The sequence below is a fragment of the Nothobranchius furzeri genome, chromosome 2 (genome assembly GCF_043380555.1).
Source record: "Nothobranchius furzeri strain GRZ-AD chromosome 2, NfurGRZ-RIMD1, whole genome shotgun sequence".
NCBI lineage: Eukaryota > Metazoa > Chordata > Actinopteri > Cyprinodontiformes > Nothobranchiidae > Nothobranchius > Nothobranchius furzeri.
In genome coordinates, this window is record NC_091742.1 from 78,657,643 (window position 1) to 78,677,546 (window position 19,904).

Here is a 19,904-nt window from a genome sequence, read left to right on the forward strand (position 1 = left end):
GGATGAAGCCGTCTCGTCGTTTGGTGTACACAGGGCCGGATTATCATTGCAGGGGCCCCTGGGCACAATGTGCTTAGCCCCCCGCTACCTGGCGTCATATATTTTCACCTCATGAGTTACCTTTGAACTGCAGTTCAAAAAGATCTACCGACCGCAGATATAGCGGAGTGCGTGCCGCGCACCGACCGCACAGGTGCGGTGAAGCGACCGGAGGACGAAGCAGGTGATGCGCTCCGCTCTGCAGCAACGAAATGCATCAGACACAAATAAAAGACAGAAATCATTAAACGATATAAGCCAACATAAATGATCACTTGTTAAATTTGTTTTTGAGATGGCGACACTTTGAGAATGTTACTGTGGCTGTGGATCAGGATGCAGATGTCTGGAACATGTCAATGTTCAGAGCTCTGCGCCTCTTAGCTCAAAGTAATCCCTGGAGAGTCCACACAGATAATGTAATAGAAGTAGAACCAGGACCGTTTCGGGCTCTCCCGAGTGTGTAAGCTGAGGGCTCAGGGGAGGGTCATCCTTTGGGGTGAGCCAGGATCCCTTTAGGTCACCCGTAATTCGAACTCTACGTATAGCACAAGTTGGTTGTGTGAGTTGCCGGATCCTAGCTGACAGTTGCTGGAATGGTCCTTTCAAAATAAGACAGTTCCCGGATCTTGTTCTGGCAAGATCTGGCTCAAATTCTGATTTCACCTCAATCAAGAAAATGAGCAATAACTACAGGTATGTGCAGAAACAATAGTTTTTCACTAGATGGGGCTGTCACATGTTTACGTGACTCAAGGTGGTACAGCTTCTTAAAGGGACATTGCCAACCTACACACATCTTTTCATTTTTAATTATCAAATTTTTTGACATGGGAAAATTGATCTCAAAAAGAGTCAGAAATTTTGATAACGATACATTTTTGATTTATTGCCCAGCCCAATGTGAACTATTCTGAACAAAAGAAATGCCTCAGAGCAGACCAAAGAGTTGGGACCGTTTCTTTTTCTTTTGAAATTTGGTGCAGACCGGATGCCACAAAAGCCTTTCCCCAGACACCCACAGGCCTTATAGGGTTCCACTGATTACCGTCGGCCTGTAGAGTCCAGTGTGATAGAGAAAATGGTGTTATTCCTCAATCCCCATGGCCAAATATGGATTTCATCAAGTAGCCTGTGTATCCACTCTGCTCTGACAGTTCAGCTGAAAGTTTTTTTCCCCTTATCAAAGCTGTTTCTGCAGTAGATTTAATCTCCTTTGTCTTTCAAAACCTGCCATTGTCATGCAAATGGTTTACTGTACACTGAACAGTATAGTATACTGAATGTAGTTTGGACTGACCTGAACAAATTTCTTTAGTTTTGTGACCCAGTCAGGCTTTTTTCTAAACACATTATTTTCCTAAAGCCTGTAGCGTTTTTTTCTCACTAGCCCTTCAGCAGAATCTCACTGCGTTGCAGCTGTTGGAGTCGAGTTGGGGGACACAAAATTGCAAAGAAAAAGGAACATTTTCAATTAGAATTGCTCTAAATCAGTTTGTACTTCAACCCCCTCTTTGACATAATATTGTGAAAACTCCCCTGCTTCAGCATTCAGATGCTCTGAATAGGTCCTGTTAATTTCTGTTTTGTGTCTTCTCTGATTCTGGATTTTTTTCCTTTTGGCCTACTCGACTCCTTTTGACTAGGTGATTGATTGGGTTTCATTTTTTATGGATTTCTCTTTGACACTTTCTTTCCTGACAATGACGTCATATTCTAGCCACACCATGTGACATGTCATACAAGTTACAACATGTGCATTCATACAAAAATAATGATTGGCCAACACAAAGACTCCAATCGGATGGACTATTGTTTGTAGAATTCTTCATGTAAGAAAGTCCATGAAGGTTGAAATGAAACATTTATTGATAATTCAACGTTTAATTTGGTCATGAATGATTGGTTAGAGACAGGAAGTGGAGCTCAACCACCTACGATATCGAAATCAGGTAGAGCAATATCTGAAACAGCACTTTTTGAGAATCATTATCTAAAGTCACCCAGAAATCATGAGCAGCATCCTCTTCTCTTCTGGCTTCCAGACATCATACTTTCAAAAGAAAGTTTGTCTCCAAAATTGTTTGAAGAAATGTAAAATTTCTGCAAGTTAATAATGAAGCTGCTCAAAACTAAGAAACTTACATTTCTTGAAATGTTTTCAAGGTGACAGTGACCTTCTCCAGAATAACAATAATGAACATGTTTAAAAACATTAACAGTAGTCATTTTAAGGGGCAAACAAACGCAGGCTGACTGATTCACAGTAGATGTTAATCACCAGGGGATTAAAAATCTCATTTATTATACAGAAAGCAAACCTGCAATCATGGAACATGTGCATGACTTTGTGGGAATAAATCCCATTTCATTTTAATGTGTTTAAATTTGTAAAGTGTTAAATCTGCTTTCCAATAGAATTATTTTTAGGTGCAAAACTAAAGAAAATAATCGTATGATACCACCACCAAGCTTCTCTGTTCACATATTTGAGCTGTTTTGGGAAGTGGCTGAGGAAATGACACACGAGTGGGTAAATTACTCCCAATCAGCCACTGAGTGTGGGTCCAGATTTAGATGTAACTACTTTCTACAGGTTATTTGAGTTTCAACCAGAGGCCAGTTTTCTGTTGCCTATTCTGTAGTCTGTGTTGTCAAATAAATCCTTCAGTGCCATAACAATGTTCTTGAAAATGCATGATTTCAACTTTTTCAGTGATGTTATGGCATTCTGATCATTATATTTGCTGCTGGATATGTTTTACTCATAAAGTGCACATTGACGCCGTAAACCCACTAGCAAAAAAAGTCTCATCCCAAACACTCAGAACTTCTGATTTGTATGAGGCCAAACTGAGTTGCCAGTAATTATTAAAGAAACTCATAGACAGAAGTGTCTACAGTGTGGATTTAATGAAAGGTAAGGCATGATCACCTAATCTCTATTCTGCACTGATATTCACGTTTCAACTCAACTCGAGTCGGTTTTAGGTTTAGGTGGGCGCAGGTGAAGTAAACGAACCGTAACGGTGTGCAACTTTCCTCTGGCTTCTCCTCCAGCTGCCCCCAAGCTGGGAGATACACTTCCCCATGCAGTCCTGCATTGACCCATCGGCCTTTGTCTGGTTGGGTGGGGCTTGTAAACCCATAATGCACTTGAGTTGCCCAGTTTTAGATCTGAGTACCAACTCTACCAATCTGCAAGTCTTGCAGGCAACCAAGAGGGGGAACCAAACGTTAAAAGCCAGTGCTAACTGTGCAAACAGGAAAAATAAGTGAAGATCTTTGTGCGTTGCCACAATGAAACCGCCCCATTCACAATCGGGGGTGGGCTTCATGTCCGTGTGGCCGACTCTGTTAATTCTTTTAAAAAGCAGCTGAAGACACTTTTATTTAGACAAGCTTTTATGTAAGTTGACCTTGTGCTCCTGTCCTGTTTTGCCTTTTTATGTATGTTGTGAAGCACTTTGTGATTTTATCCGTGAAAAGTGCTATATAAATAAAGTTTTACTTACTTACTTACAATCAATGAAGGTCTTGCTTTGCTCTCGTTCAGAACGTGGCTGGACCATGGCAAAGTTTTCACAACTTCCCTCAATGTGAAGCCAATCATTCAGCTGCTACCCTCTTGGCAAACTATCAAAACATCATCACAGCACATTCAGTGTGAAGGTTTACTTCATACTGCTTCTAAACTCTTAGCAAGGGATTTCTTGCTGTTTTCCTTATCAGCAAGATATCTTCTGGTGCCCTCCATGTGCTGTAACTGTCAGCAAACATATTCCCTTGGTGTTTCTTCCATCTATGAGCACAATTGCACCATGCCTCAGGCCCTGACTCCCAATTTATCTACCTTGGATGATGTCAGGTAATAGCTAAGCACACTTAGTATGGCCCTGATGATGGGAAGTACCCACTCAGCTGTACTCAAATGTACCCAGCTCCTCGGATGAGATCAAAACGTCTTCAAGAAACCAAAGAAGTCCAGTTACCTTCATTTGAACCCTTTTGGATTACCATGACCTGGATGACTGAGAACCTTCACCAGCAGATGTAACCACTCCTGTCAAATTCAAGTGAGTCTCCATCATGAATGTATTGTCACAATGTTCCAACAATTACCCTGACTCTACTGTAATCAGGAACCCCTTTGATCTTGCTACTGAGGTTTAGTACAGGCTCAAGACCATCATCATCATCATCACACTCAATGCACTCTGAAAGACCTTGTAAAGACCATCCTTGCTTAGGTTGATTTTTCATGTCGTGTGACCTACTTATGAAGGGTGAAGGTGGTCTAAACCATTAACGCCACTGTAAAAGCTGTTAACAGCTCGACGATCCAAAAACAAAATAACCCCGTTCTCTGACTCTCACTCAAGCAGAATAGCCTTGTGGGCTTTCATGTTTGGGTTTTTGTTATGAAAGTAAAAGGATTAAAAGGTGGTCATACAACTATGAAGTGCTAAACAAGAAAAAATGTGTGCATTGTTAACGCATTGAAAGTCAATGTCCGAACTTTGCTGTTAGTGAATTTCTTCCAATTATAATTGAATTTTGCAACAGTAGCCTGAAGCTGTGAATGAACTAATCACAATTTTGTGTTTTAACATATATGAAAATAGCTCACAAATGATGCTTTGATGCATTTGAAGCTTCCAGTCTAAAATCCGGCACAAGATACGTAGATTAGTGATACTTGCAGCAACAGGGTGACGTTTTTGTCCTAGCCTTTATTGGTTGAAATTGTGTTTTGTAAATGCATTAATATTTTAAAAAATCTTTATTCATCATACATCCTTGTTTTAATGCTCTAGGAGCCATTTGATTTAGGAACACCCTCATGTTCTGTTAAGTGATGCCAACAATCCAGCTCGACTGGCCATAGCCTCAAATGGTCAATCAAAAGCACTCAGTTCTGCCACAGCTGATACTTCAGCTGCAGCAGAGTGAACCGACCACTGCAGGATGGACGATTAATGAGAAAAGAATTTGGTCTGGGTGGAAATAATGAGGAGGAAGATTCAGGACCCAAGGTGGAAAATAAATGGATGGGAGAAGCAAAGGAAGGAGTGCAGGCTGAATGAGAAATGAGAGTACAGTATCAGGCTCAAGTGATAATAGTGTGGTTGGGACTGGTGCCCCATAGCAAAAATAGGTTGGAGACTGATGGTGTCCTTATTATACGTATTTACAATATATAAAACTAACTCTATTCACTCACGCACATAAATAAAACAAGAGTTAAAAGTAGGGAATGTTCTAGTTTTTAATGAAAAGAAAATGCAAAACTCATCTTTCTAAGTGTAACTGGAAATGGAAGTCTAACATTATTCAGTGATAAATTAAAATGCTGATCACTGGTAATAAACTTCCTGCTGCTATACACCCTGCTATACCTACCAGCCTACACTGCTATTCATTGAGATCTTCTTTACTTACAGATTACTGAACTTATAATGTAATAATGCTTTTGTTTGTGTACTTGTGTACATGTATCTGTTGGTTTAACTTACAAAAAGCAGAACATTATTTAATGAGACACTAGAATGAGACAAATGTTCACTCGTATCATTCCGCTCCATCGTAAACTTTAGGATTTCCTCGCAGAACAAAGTTCATGAGTCATGTTCTCACAGTGTATGACTCAGTTCACGGATGTGACCTGAATGAGTTCACTGTAAGTCTGGTAGCAACACGTTGGACATCCATGTTCATAAACTCAGAAGACCCAGAGGCCATTGTGTTGTTACTGATGTCTGCTGTCCTTCGGGCTTGCCATAGAGGACACAAAGGAGGTTATGGAGGTTGGAGGAGAAAGACAAAACAAAAAAGGAAATCAATGTTTTGGGATCAGTTTATTAGACAATAAATAAATAAAAACTTGATTTTTTTTGACAATCTTTGACCGTTTGTGCCATTACAGCTCCTGAAATGAGAGAAACCATGCACCCATCTGACAAAGAAAATTTACTGTGCCAGTGTGACCAGTTGACTGGCTGCTTCGGATGTCCATTCCCACGCCCCTCTGTCACCATTGGTCTGGCTTTGTGTAGCCCATCATGATCATGAGTGGCTGTATCTGTGGGATAACCTCAGGAGGGGCGAGCAAAATATCAAACATGTTTGATATTTTATATATTCATGCGACCGTACATTTACTGATAGGGAGCTGGTCATGAGGTGTTATTTGTCTCTCGGTACCCCCTGTACACTACAAGATGCACGGCGCAAAACTCAGTCCTGACATCATAGATTCTTGCAGGAGAGGATAATCGTCTCAAAACAGTAAAAAAATACATATAAACCTTGCACAGTGTAAGCCCAGATTTTACAAAATAACACTAAACACCTGTCATCGTTTTCTAGGTGCAAACATCTTTTTTTGTCCGTGACTTCAAATGGTGTTTTTTTTTTTTGGGACTCTGGTAGTTTGTCCTAAAGTTGAAGTGGTAGCAGCTGTCCGTTTCTCCTTCTCTGGTGTTATTGAGCGGAGAACCTCTCACACCTGTGGTGTTCTGGTGCTACATATGCAAGTGTGTCACAAATAGAGAACCCAGGGAAGTTTGGAACAGCGTGAGACCAAAACCTGATGATCCAATAGTTGCTTTTGGACCAAGTCGCAGAGGTTAGAGGTTACACCACTTTGTTAACGTTTTTGTTTTTGTTCTTTTATCTCCACAGTATGTTTATAGCTATGCAATGTTGGAATGTTGTTAAGAGGCATGAACAAAATGTTAAAGCTAGTTTGTTTTGCAGATTTGCCATAGCAGCTTTAACTACTCTTGTTACTCTCATCCTTTTTTCAGTATCTGTGAAAATGACTGGTCTATATTTTTCTTCGTCTTTTGTGTCTGTTAAACGAGATTCATTCAAAAGATTAATCCGTCATGGTTCAACGATCACATTTTGAGTTTCATTGAAACTGGTCCAGGGATTTCTTGTAAAGATCCAGCAAAGTCAGCTACACATAATTTTAGCTCAGAACCTGGCGCTACTGCTCACCATCTCGGCTGGGCAAGCGGCCCACCAGGACAGTGCCAGAATGCCAGATAGGCCTGTCCACCCATGCTTACACACACATCAGGCAAAAACATTATCACCCACTTTTTTGGCTTTTAAGCACCTGGACAGACATTTAGAATGTTTTCTTTCAGACATGGTGAACGTGAACGGGTCAGCTCCAGAGATGTGTCTGTAATTTAATCCACTCTGATGGGGAGCACTTCTGTGCTACATGACTCACTCAAGTGATAAAGACACACAATGCAGAGCAGAGACACACAATCAGACACAAATGCACAATTTGGCTCATTACCATTGGCATAAAATCTTATCTAAATCCACAGAAACAGAACTCTTGTGAATTTCACAGTCAGACCTCTTGATTTCAAAATATTTAATCCCAGATTTCTTCTCTGTGTTATAAAAACACTCAGTTCCTCTTTTTGCTTGGTGACACATTCATTCATTCATTCATTCATTCATTCATTCATTCATTCATTCATTTGTTCATTCATTCATTTGTTTGCTCATTCATTCAAATGAATGAAACACTATTTGTATTCAAATAAACCTAAATGGTAGAAGGAAATCTACCTACATCTACGGCAACCGTATTGAAAAGTAATGAATGTTAGAAATAGAAAGGGAACAGATCCAAAACTGTGAAACAATGACAAAGATGATATAAAAAAATCATTTTTGGTGCAACTAAAGAGTGAGAATCATACAGCTGTATTGTAGTTTTGTTTTTGACCAAAACCAGCCCATTTTTTCTTGACTGTTTTCTGAGTTGTGCTAGTGTTCGCTGTCCAACTATGAGAAAACAGCTTTGCTAAGCAGAGAGGGAGAGACATCTGATAGGTGATGAGCTCCGTTTAGAGAACCAATGGAGAGGAACAAGGTTTGACCTTTCACCCTACCGTATCAGCACAGAGGTGGCCTCAGACTCACTGACAACCGAAGCGTAAAATTATTGACTCTCCTCAAAGTTTTGTGTGTGTCTTGGTTCTGATAACACAGTCATCTCCCTTCACCATGTGGATGTTAAATCTCTGTGTTCTTTCTGTTTGGCAACACAGTGTGTGCTGTTATTCTGCAAACAAATACAAGGCAATTAAAAGTTGTGTAACAGTTTTGAAGTGTGCTTTTTGTGCTGTGTTTGGGTTACATTTAAGTATGTTCATTCTGATAATACAGTATGCAGATCTGAGTTCCTTAGTAGCAGAAGTAGTTCAAATAAATGAAGCCCGGGACATCTGCAGGCCAATAAAACATTTCCTAGACCACCCTGACCCAGTGCAGGGTCAGGGGTGTTGGTCTTTAGAGGCCGTTGGGTAGGAGGCAGTGGTGGCGCCTGGATCAATCTCAAGTCCATGTCAATCCAACTGAGGCCCTGTCCACACGTAGCCGGGGATCTGCCAAAACGTAGATATTTTTCTACGTTTTGGCCTGTCATCCACACGAAAATGGAGTTTTTTCACACGAAAACGGATCTTTTTAAAAACTCCGGCCAAAGTGAAGATCTGTGTTTTCTCCGTTTTGGGTGTCTGCGTGTGGACGGACAAAACCGGAGTTTTAAGGTCCGCAACGTCACTTTCCACGACAAAAAAATGCTGACATCACGTGTGCGACCTGTGTTTACACTAGCCGACAGCATGGATGCCCTCAGAGCTGCGCTTGCTTTATCAATTGTCCAAGCGCTTTTTGCTTGTTTGTTTTTGCAAGAGGAATTACTGCTCCTTGCGGAAGACCACAGACGAAGGACGAGGTTAAGAACGGGGGAAGTACTGCCGCCTACAGGTCTGGCATGTCCTTAACAACGTATTTATCCGGGTACGTGTGGACAGAGTTTGTTTTTAAAACGAGGTGGTGTGGATGCAAGTTTTTGGAGGGGCGGATATTCGTTTTAAAAAAAAACCCGGCTACGTGTGGACTAGGCCTAAGATGTTTTTGGTTTGTCCTTATACCCAGAAAGAAATGAATGGTGCGCCGACCAAGCCACCAGCCACGGCACAGAAACAAACAGCCCAAAGGGGTGATCTAAAATGCGTGCCAAGATCAAAGATGAACACTATTCATGGTAATTAAAACACCTGGGAGAAGCAAAACTAAATCTGTGACGGAAAATTTTCATGACACGTATTCCCCAAATTCAGAGGGTTTTTAAAAGGTAACTTTTCCAACATTTTTTTAAATCTTTTTTTTTTCAGTACCGCATGGCTTTAAACTAACAGAGTTTGTCTTGTGATCAAAGGCAGGGTTCAAAGCTTCTTGTATGTGTGTGTCAAATAAATGTTTCATATTGCTTACCACATAAATTACTGGTTTAGATAGAAAACTCTTTGGCCGCAGGTGAATCAGAGAGAATCCAAGTGTTTGATCTTTTAACGAGTCAGAGGACACACACACACACACACACACACACACACACACACACACACACACACACACACACACACACACACACACACACACACACTGCATGCAGGTCACCCCTAGAAAATAATCTAAAAACACTCAATCTCACCACCCCCACTCACTTGTGTAAACAAAACCCCACAGCCACACACCTGACAGTGTATTAAATCTGCTTGTCAGATAAATCCCGAGAGTCATCCAGCTTTTTCTGACACTTTCAGTAAGTCTAGTCGTTTAATGCACTGAAAGCCAACTTTGTTTTTATGAATGTTTTGTCCAACTGTCTTGCAGAGATGCAGACATGAGGCATCAAGAGGAAGATCGAAACTGCCAGACCTGCTGACTCACATCAGGTGGAGGACCAGACCGTCTAGAGTGCCAAACATCACAAGTGCGATAAATAACCTTGAAGCCTTTTTAAATGTCCCAGGAGAACAGGTAGACCTCTGCCAAGATAAATACATTTAATTTATAAGTGTGTGTGTGTGTGTGTGTGTGTGTGTGTGTGTGTGTGTGTGTGTGTGTGTGTGTGTGTGTGAGAGAGAGAGAGCGAGCAAGAGAGAGAGAGAGAGAGAGAGAGAGAGAGAGAGAGAGAGAGAGAGCGCAATATAGAGATAGAGAGAGAGCAATAGAGAGAGCAAGGTAGAGAGAGAGACAGAGAGAGCGAGAGAGAGAGACATAGAGAGAGAGAGAGAGAGAGAGAGAGAGAGAGAGAGAGAGAGAGCAATATAGAGATAGAGAGATTGAAGGAGAGGGAGAGAGACTTAGAGAGAGAGAGAGAGAGAGAGAGAGAGAGAGAGAGAGAGCAATATAGAGATGGAGAGAGAGAGAGGGAGAGAGACTTAGAGAGAGAGAGAGACATAGAGAGAGAGAGAGGGAGAGGGAGAGAGAGACATAGAGGGAGAGCGAGAGAGAGAGAGAGAGACTTAGAGAGAGAGACATAGAGAGAGAGAGAGAGAGAGAGAGAGAGAGAGAGAGAGACATAGAGGGAGAGCGAGAGAGATAGAGAGAGAGAGTTTAATTTCATTGTTTATTATCTGATTTCACAAACATTTCCAAAGCAATGTGTGTGTGTGTGTGTGTGTGTGTGTGTGTGTGTGTGTGTGTGTGTGTGTGTGTGTGTGTGTGTGTGTGTGTGTGTGTGTGTGTGTGTGTGTGTTTATGTGTGAACTTGTTGTGTCACTATGCCCTGCAGACTTAACCCCTCTTGGCAGGCATTTGATCAGGTTGCAGTCGTAGCCATAGGAAATCAAAGAGTGTGAGCGACATCTAATTTATCTACATAGAGCTACGGAGCGTATTTCTACAACTTGTTTTGTCCCTCTCATGGTCACTGATGAATGTTAGACCTGCCTGGAGAGCAGCAGAAGAAAACTGTAAGGACTGGATGAAGCTTGCATTGTTTAAAACTGGTATCCAGTTAGTAACACACCTTTAGTACCAGTAATACAAAAGCACACCCTCTTTCAACTCTAGAACTGCATGCATCAGGACATAAGTTCTGAAAGTAACCAAACCCGACCTTATGTCGACAAAAACAAAACCCATCTTTCCTGATTTTTATGCATTCATAATGAAACATATCAGCAATGTGTTTCTTCATTCATTCACATGCGATGTCCTCTAAAAGACAAGTTTTTTTTTCTGGTCTGGCGTGGACATGTGCATCAACTCCATGCCAAAGATTAAATATATCAGCAGTAGCCATATAGAAGCTGTTGCTGTTCATGGATCCAATCATCCACAGAGAAGACACTTTGGGGGCAAACTGGTAACGGTAACTGTGCACTGCTCAAAAAACTTACAAAACACCCAGATGCTACTTATCACACTCGACAAACCTCGGTTATCTGGGGAAAGTTTTGTGTTCATGAGAAGAAAATTTGAGAGACAAGTTTAGCTAGTTTAAAAGTGTTGCAGAAGAAAACAGCAAACAGCATACCAGAACAAATACCTCACACCAGCTGTCAGCATGGCAGTGGAGGGCTGATGATTTGGGCCAATATGGTGAGTGCGTTGACCATGAACTCCTTTGTAGACAAAGGTCCTCTAGAGTCAGAAGTAGAAGCCGGTTGATATGGTTTATTTAAGGCCGATGCCGATCTTTAAGGATTTTTGCTGCTGATGGCTGATAACTTAAGCCAATAAATATAAATGTGTGTGTGTGTGTGTGTGTGTGTGTGTGTGTGTGTGTGTGTGTGTGTGTGTGTGTGTGTGTTTTTTAGCAGCACGTTGATTGTGAAAGACAACTGAACACTCACTTATGAATTAAATAAGTCAACTTCAAACATAAAAAAAACTCAAAATATTAAAAAAAAAGGTCTTCGGGTCCTTTCTTCAGTATAGTAGTGGTGGCAGTTGGCCACACAGGTGCCTGATTTTTATATATTTTTTAACAGCTTTTAAAAATAATTTTGGATGATGGCAAATATTAAAAAAATGATATATTGGCCTAATATATGGTCCGTCCTCTCGTCAGAAGTGAGACCATCGGTCTGAAAACTAAATGGATGTAAATGGATCAGGAAGGAGAACACAACAGCAAATGTAAATGGTAACTTTCTCTACACTTTATCAAAGCCAAATAGTTCCTGAGTGCAGCCACAGCTGCAGCTCACCGCTCCCCATGGGGATGGGTTAAATGCGGAGATGAATTTCACCAGTGTGTGATGACTAATGGGACTTTAACTTTACTCAAGTGTATCTATGAGATGTGGCAAACTGTGAATGACACTTGGAAGGGGGTGATTCCCAAGGGTGCTCATTCAGGAGCTTGTCCCAAACCCTTTCCAATTTCCTTTGATGAGTCATGAGGTTTGAAGTGATTTTATAAATAAAGTGAAAGTAAATTACATACACACTGAGACATGATTAAGACATTTTATTACTAAATGTTCTGTTCTAGTTTGTTCACTAATATGTCATACAACCCATGTGACCCACACACATAAGTAAGATCCTCCAAATACATATTCCACCTGAAAAGTTATGAATTTTCTCATAATATTGTGTCTTCCACTAGTTAAGAACCATCACTGCTCAGTGAGATCCTACGTTTCATTATCTACCTTCAACAATTCATTACCATCAATAGTTTCTGATCAATGTGCCTGCTTCTGAGAGCCTAAGGATAGCTTTGATTGCTTGACTCATTTGGTTAACTAAAGCTTTAAGAGGGCTATGACGTAACACACACACACTGAGCTAAGCTGAAGCAACTCAGCATTGAAGAGCGACCCAACATCACCTTCCAGCTATCCAATGTCTCAATCCACTCTATCATCTTCAAGGTTGCAGGTAGGAGGTCTCCATCTCCAGCAGTCATTGACTGGAGTACACCTTGGACAGGTTGCCAATCTGTCACATGGTAGAAATGATTACTTAGTGTTGTTGCTGCTAAAGGTGCTTCTAAAAGCTGTCGGATCGTGGAGTATTTTTCCTATTTTTCTCACAGTAACATCATATTTCCTGTTGTGTTTTCGTACGTTTGAGGGTAAAGTTGTCTCATTTCAAAGCTTGATCAAGACCAGATCATTGTTGTTACGTCCCCAATGCTCCATAGCAAAAGAGGAGGTACTTTCTTTCTCCCGTCGCTGTCCGTTCTGCATTGTGAAGACAGCTGGGGCTCTAGCCCCAGGCACGCCACCCTAACATTCAGCGTTATTGTGCAAGACATGAATAGGTGTGGCGTTTAGCATCAGGAACCGTTGATTCATCAACAATCTCATTGATTATCCTGTTTGCTCCATCAGCTTGTGCTGAGTTGTAGCATCGTCCCTCTCAGCAAATAACTGGCTCCATGATGCTGCTTTTAATTTGATCGCAAATGACTGCCGGGATGGCACACAAGCCTGGAGGTGGAGAGTGATTCACTCCCCGCTCACTAACATGTTGCTATTAGATGTTTGACCTCGCGGGTCTGTTGGGAGTCTGTGTATGCACATACAGTATTATATCAAGGCCATTTAGCTTTGCTCATAAACTTGGTTTTATGGTTTCCTTTTCCATCCCTTAAGCACACGGACGTATATCGTTCTCACAATAAGTTTGGTCAATTTAATCAAGCAAATGAAAGATTAATAGCTTGTTCAGTGCTCCAAACTCCAGGGAAGCTGCCGAAGGACAACATGTGAAATTCACCTTTCAGTCTAATTAAGTTAAATCAGGTCACTTTAACGCAGTCATCAGGATTCATTCAGAGTTTAGAAAGCTTTGCCAATTGCAGGTGAGGGGCTCTTGGGTTAATCTTATTAAAGTTTCCATTAGTGTGTTTTAAGAATAAATGAACACGGATCGACGTGGTGGCTTTTGTTATCGAGGACATACTTTTCTTCTGAGGCAGTGCCTGCTGAAAACTGAAAGTGGAACAGTGACGGAAACACCCACAGCTCTGCTCCCTCGGCTCGGCTGGGTTTATCAGCCTCCTCCGCTCACAGGCTGAACGATGCCTGAAATATTTAGTCACCAGTAAAAAGTCCTGTAGTGGAAATAAATAAACTGTATATTTAGTGCATGAGCTACTAAAAGTGTTAGTGGTCCCTTTTACTATAAAACAGGCTTTTTTAATAAATTTTTCAGCTTTATAATATAAACTCCAGCCTTGGCTAATGTTAAAACCAAAACCTTCCAAACATGAAATAGTTAACCACTGAAGATCAGGTTTTCTTATGAGTTTTTCATTTGGACATACTTTGGATTAATTTATATGGTAGACCAAAATGGTATGAGGCCTTTTTAGGGTTCTACAACCCCCCAAGGTGCTTCACAGCACAATCAGTCATTCACCCATTCACACACACACACTCACACGCTGATGGGGATGATGTAGCCACAAACAAGGACAGCAGCACTCTCTGGCTGGAGTCAGGATCAAACCTGCAACCTTCCGATTACTGGACAACCCGCTCTACCTTCTTAGCTACTGCTGTCTCTGTAACATATCTACCTATTATTTTTTTTAATAAATAAAACATGAAATCCAAGTTTTTTCTCTTGTAAGTTTAGTCTTTGTGCAGTAAAAGTGTGATTTGCAATGGAGTAGCCAGTTTTAACCTTCAGCGTACAATAAACAATCTTAAAAATCTGGTGTTGACCTCAGATGCAGCGTTTATCAGTGGCTTTGCACTGATGGTCAAGGACAAACCATAGTGTGTGTTCAGCATCAGCAGCATCTGTGCAACAACTGTTTCCACTTGTATCTCACGCTGAAAACAGAGCAATGAGACAACCTGTTGGCATGATAGGAGAGTTGCACGAGCGATGCACGTGTCAAAGCTAAAACTGAGTGGTCAGCTCAGTGATCTGTGGACACACACATTTCACATAAGTGTGTGATTTGATGCATTGCAGTAGCTTCAATGAGTTCTCTTCTGCATGTTGCTCAGCTTGGTGCCACACATTCACGTACACGAGAATGTGTTTAGATCACCGCTAGATGCTGAGCCACTACTTCCTTTTTAGAAGTGGACCGAGGCCATGTACACTTGTAGCCAGTTGGTTTTTTTTAGGACAAAACCATGGAAATGCACTACCTTGTTTTCAGCCAAAACAAGACAGTACATTGTAAAGCATATTCATAGGCATCCCGAGCCTGTAGGTGGCAGTAGTTCCCCGCATCTTCAGCCTCTTTGCCATAAAACATTTTCTATATTTGCAGTAACTAAATGGTGGGCAATACGGGTCCTTAACTTACTCATTTCCTTTTGGTATTCAACATAGAGCGGTAATTGAGCTTGTACAAGTAATTATTGAGTGTAAACACTGGTTGCACATGTGATATCAGAGCATTTTTGTTCCGGTCAGCAACATTGGGAACCTAAAACGCCACAAGCAAATCTCGCCTTTGATCAGAAAGAATCTTTTTTGGTGCCATTTTATCTTCACTTTTGGGTGGATGATGGGCCAAACCGTAGAAAACCATATCTGTGTTGTGTAATAACCAGCTACAGGGTCTTTAGTGACCACATGACCCTGCGGTGTCAGATCCTGGTTCGTGAAGACCCCTGCCCTGTATATTCTACACGTTTCTCTAATTCTAACCAGTGGGTGATTGTCATACTTCTGCAGAGCTCGATGACCATCTGAACAGATAATTCAACCACTTAAGCAGGTGAGTTTGAGCAAAGGAACATCTAAAACTAACTGGATAGGGACCCTTACCTTTGATGTAGACTGTAACACATAACTCTGGTAAACTTGGCTAACACCTAACAGTCCAATCTGTTTAGATGGGTGTGAGGACTTCTAAATGTCATCTGGAATGGAAAGAGTCAAACTTTAAGTGTCTGAACTTGACCCAAGGCCACTTTCACCTCGGATAAACCCCCACTGTGACTTTAAATGGTCAATCTGAGCAGAAATGCTTTTTCCAGAATGGCAAAGTGTTTTGGGATGTACCAGGAGCCCAGTGGGCTTTTCAGTACATAAGCGAGATTTTTTAGATTATGGTTGTTTATTATTGCTTGGGTCCTGGGAGTATGGGCCGGCAAAATTGGTGCTAAATACAGCTCTCACACACCTGAGTGGCCTGGTCGTTGTCAGACAGAATTTGAACTGGCCAATGGGACCTCAGTTGTCCTAGTAGTGTGATTGTGGACAAATGTGGAAAAGTTGTTGAGGGAATTCTTAGCTGACAGTGTGTTGAGAGAACAGAAGAGCATCTTGGGGATGCAGAAATTGTCAGAGAAAAACCTTTTAGGTGAGTAAACAAGGACTAAGAGCGTTTGAATTTGAAGCCCGGCCTCGCTGGACAGTGAAGTAATACAATCCGTAGTTATCTTGTTATCTAAGTTATATTGTAACCCAAAAACAACACCGCCAACTCTGCAGGAGGAAGAGTCTTCCAAAGATTTGGCAGCACCTGTTTAGACATATAAATAAATATAAACCTGACTCGCTGTGCTGTGGGAGTGTTCTTGGGTGTTTTATAGTTGGATGCAAGTACTTTTAGTTGGCAAGGGCAGGTGGTTGTTATGGAAACCAGGAGCACACTGCATCAGTCGTTCTGATAGAACTCATCTTGTGGTTTTTGTCCAGTGAAGTGTTTCAAATAAACGGTAAAGCGTTTCGTTCCGCAGGTGGTGCGTTCGGTGCTTCCTGCTGTCTGCAGTCCACGGACTGGTCCAGGAGAATTTACAGATGCTGACTAATTTGAAAATGGAATTGACTTCACCTTGCTGTGCAGAGGACACAAAATGTTTTCTAAAGTGATGTTTTGATGCTCACTCAGACTCCATCGCCTATGTGCATCTAGAGCCAAGCATCTGCGATGCACATGACTGGAGGGCACCTTGGAGTCTTGATTCGTCGGGTTGAAGAAGACATCGAGATGGTGAGGCAGTGCTGCAGAATTTATGAATGAGTGCAATGCTCTGATTGAACAAGAATCAATTCACTTGTTAGCATGTCAACAGTCGTTGCTGACTAATTTTCTTCCATTGAACGTCATTGGCAGGGATCTACGTAGGGTCACATGTACCGTTCTATACATCAATCTGTTTCCCAAAGTTATGCACTTGGGAATACATTTTCTCTCAAATCAAATCTTTTCAGAAGACCCGTGCCGTGGTGCCTCACTAACTTGGTGTAGTGAATAAAGTCCATGACTAAAGTATCAATAACCTGTCAGACAAATTCAATTCAAAAGGCCCTCTGAGTATGAGCCGGCGTTCACTTAGTCTCTGAAGCAATAAAAGGCAATGAGTGTAGGACGTTTACAGATTGGCCCAGAGGGCAATGTGTCATTTGTTAAGAATAAAACATCCCATCGCGGCATCGTTTATGTTTTTATGAAGCAAGGCCAAAGGAGAATGCAGCTGTCGATAACAGTGTTGTCCATTTAAATAGGCCACTAGTGCTGTTCTCTGTGCAGAACGGATTCAGGGAAAAGTGGTCCATTTTTAACCGTTGGTGCTCAAAGTAACATTTCCTTTTTTATATCTACTTCATCATAAAGTTAGGGATAAAAGGAATTTACCGCTGACTTCTTTAAAAACCCTCACGTGTAATGTCAGCTGAGATTTCTAATTTGATCAGATTCGTCTTTTTTCTTCTGAGGCAGTAATGATTTGAAGCACAGTTCTGCACCAGACGGTCCTCATTAGTACCAGAATCTTCTTCATCAGGTACCTTTTTGCTACGCTGGTTAATGCCACACAGATTGTAGTGTATTAGAAGGGGGCCTTTACACAAGTGGACATTTTGCACTTTCCAGTCTTTATCTCGGGTTCGTGCTCTTCTCACTAGGGGAGCCCCATGCAATGCCAAGAGAGAGGTGAGTTGTATATGGAGTGAGACCAAAACTCAGCTTGATATTGAGCCAGTCTCTTGTAACAGGCTTGTGGAAAGTGTAAGATGATCACAAAGAGCCAGAAGTAACAGATTGTGTCATCTATTGGACAAGCAATTAGCTTCTTATTCCTGCTGTTTCTTACACCATGACGTCCGTGTTTCTTGTCACCAGTGCCACTTTTCCACGTAGCTCTGTGTGTGAGTGCAAAATACTGGAGTCAATTTTTTTATTTAAATACATTTTGAAATCCATTTCTCTCTTTGAGCTCGTGTCTGCAGTGTCTCGGTCGTGGTTCACAGCTGTGTGAAACTGTACAAGAGTCTCTGATCTGATAGGTCAGTCTAATCAGTCAGTGCATCAAGTCACTAATTAGCTTGTCGCGAAGTGAAACGGCGTGTCGGGGCCTCCTCATTGTGCATGCTGTGTGTCGTTCTGTGACTACCACACAGCGCCTGCAATGTGGAGGCTGAGGCATGCAGGAGCGCCTGGACAAGTCGCAGAGAAGAAAACTGGTAGCTGCTGTTGCTTTGTTCACATGTTATTGTCACACTTACTGATGGGAGCAGCTGTTTTACATCATGCTGCATCAGCGCAACTATTACTGTTAAAGGTTTCAACATGGTAATGCCAATACTGCTGTGATGTCATGTTATTGTCTATTCTACTAGCCTTGTGTTTATTGTAATGTCAGTGGTTTTCTAATGAAATGTGGGGCAAATGTTTCAGTAATGAAATGAAGAGAGCTGGTTAGTTAGATCCTAACTGGATGAAGATAATAAATAATTATGTGAAAATGTGGATGGTTTTAAGTCTGTGTTAGGAACACGCAGGGCTCTCAGTTATAAATGACCAAACCTGGTATGTCTAGAAAAGTTTTAGTTTCAGATGAGGACATGTGTGAAAGGGTAGGACACTTTTCACTGTCTCTCTACTGTTGTGATTCCGACTTCAAAGTTGTCTTAAGCCTGATTTATGCTTCTCCGTCAGTTCCGCAAGGGACAGACACGCACGGATTGACGGAAGCGTTTTGCTTTCATACTTCTCCGTCTCCTGGAGAGTGTTGCAAAGCAATTCCCCGGCAGGACAACAGAGGGCGTAGCGCTGCAGTGTCTCCAGGAACGGTGCACCAAAAAAAGAAAAAAAAAAGCATCGGTCCAAGATCGTGTGTTTATATTGGGTTTTTTGTGTATATAAGAGACTTTTAACACGGACATATTTGTCTCTCATTCTCCCACCGCTTCATGCGCTCCCCACCTCTAAACCCACGTTTCCTGTCATTTCCGTCCACAAATAAAACGCTTGCTGCGCATCTTTTCACTCCTCCAGTCACGGGAGAATTAAACGTAAATAATTTTAGAGTTTTTTCGCGAGGTATTCTTCAAGCTTCTCCGTGTCTGCCGCTAGTTATCCTCGGCTCTCTTTGCAATGGCGGCGCTGTAAACAACAGCAGCGTCCTGACCAATCACAAGCTTGCGTAAACCGTTTCGTTCGACGGATGTTTAAAAAAGTGAGCTCGACTCCGTACGCACTTGCGTGCCTGCCGGATCCCTACACAAGGACGGATAATGGCGTGGCGTGTGCTCCGCACTGATGCAGACGGAGAAGCATAAATCAGGCTTTACTCTGGGGCCTGGGGCCCCAAGCATTTGTCTGCCCTGCCTGCCGCCACATGACGCCTCTGGTTGTTGTGTGTAGACTGCTGTGTATACAAATGTGGCTTCTAGGAACTTCTAGTGCATCACTTCATCCTGAGACGGTTTAACAGAGTCATGCCAGAACAGTGCGTGGGCGGAGAACCATTTTGGGCATACAAGGTCAAAAATTCATGAAAATTGCTTCTGAGGAAGCGTGTTGAAAGATCTGGAGAGCATTTTGGGATTTAGAAAACAACAAGGAAAATATTTTTAGTGAGTACTCAGAGTAAACCAGATGGAGGTATTTCATATTTGCTGCAATCCAGTCTCAATAGAAACCCTTTCTTAAAAACTATTAAAAGTCACTGCTACCAAAAAGCCATCAAGCAAGGGCCAATGCTTTTGTCCTGACATGTCCAAAATGTTTAAATAACTTGCTATTGTGCTCTGAGTTCCCTGTTGCATTAAGGGTGGCTCGTGATATGTGACCTTTAGAGATGTTCTGTCCCCATGGAGCA

General features: G+C 41.8%; 1 protein-coding gene across 1 annotated transcript in view; it reads left to right on the top strand.

Moving 5' to 3' along the window:
• htr2cl1 (5-hydroxytryptamine (serotonin) receptor 2C, G protein-coupled-like 1) overlaps positions 1 to 19,904 on the top strand; it is a 253,433-nt gene that overhangs the window by 58,356 nt on the left and 175,173 nt on the right. The window contains exons 2-3 of the mRNA XM_070548024.1: positions 9,754 to 9,900; positions 16,691 to 16,792. The gene's annotated coding sequence lies outside the window, so the exon portion shown is untranslated. The remainder of the gene's footprint in view (positions 1 to 9,753; positions 9,901 to 16,690; positions 16,793 to 19,904) is intronic.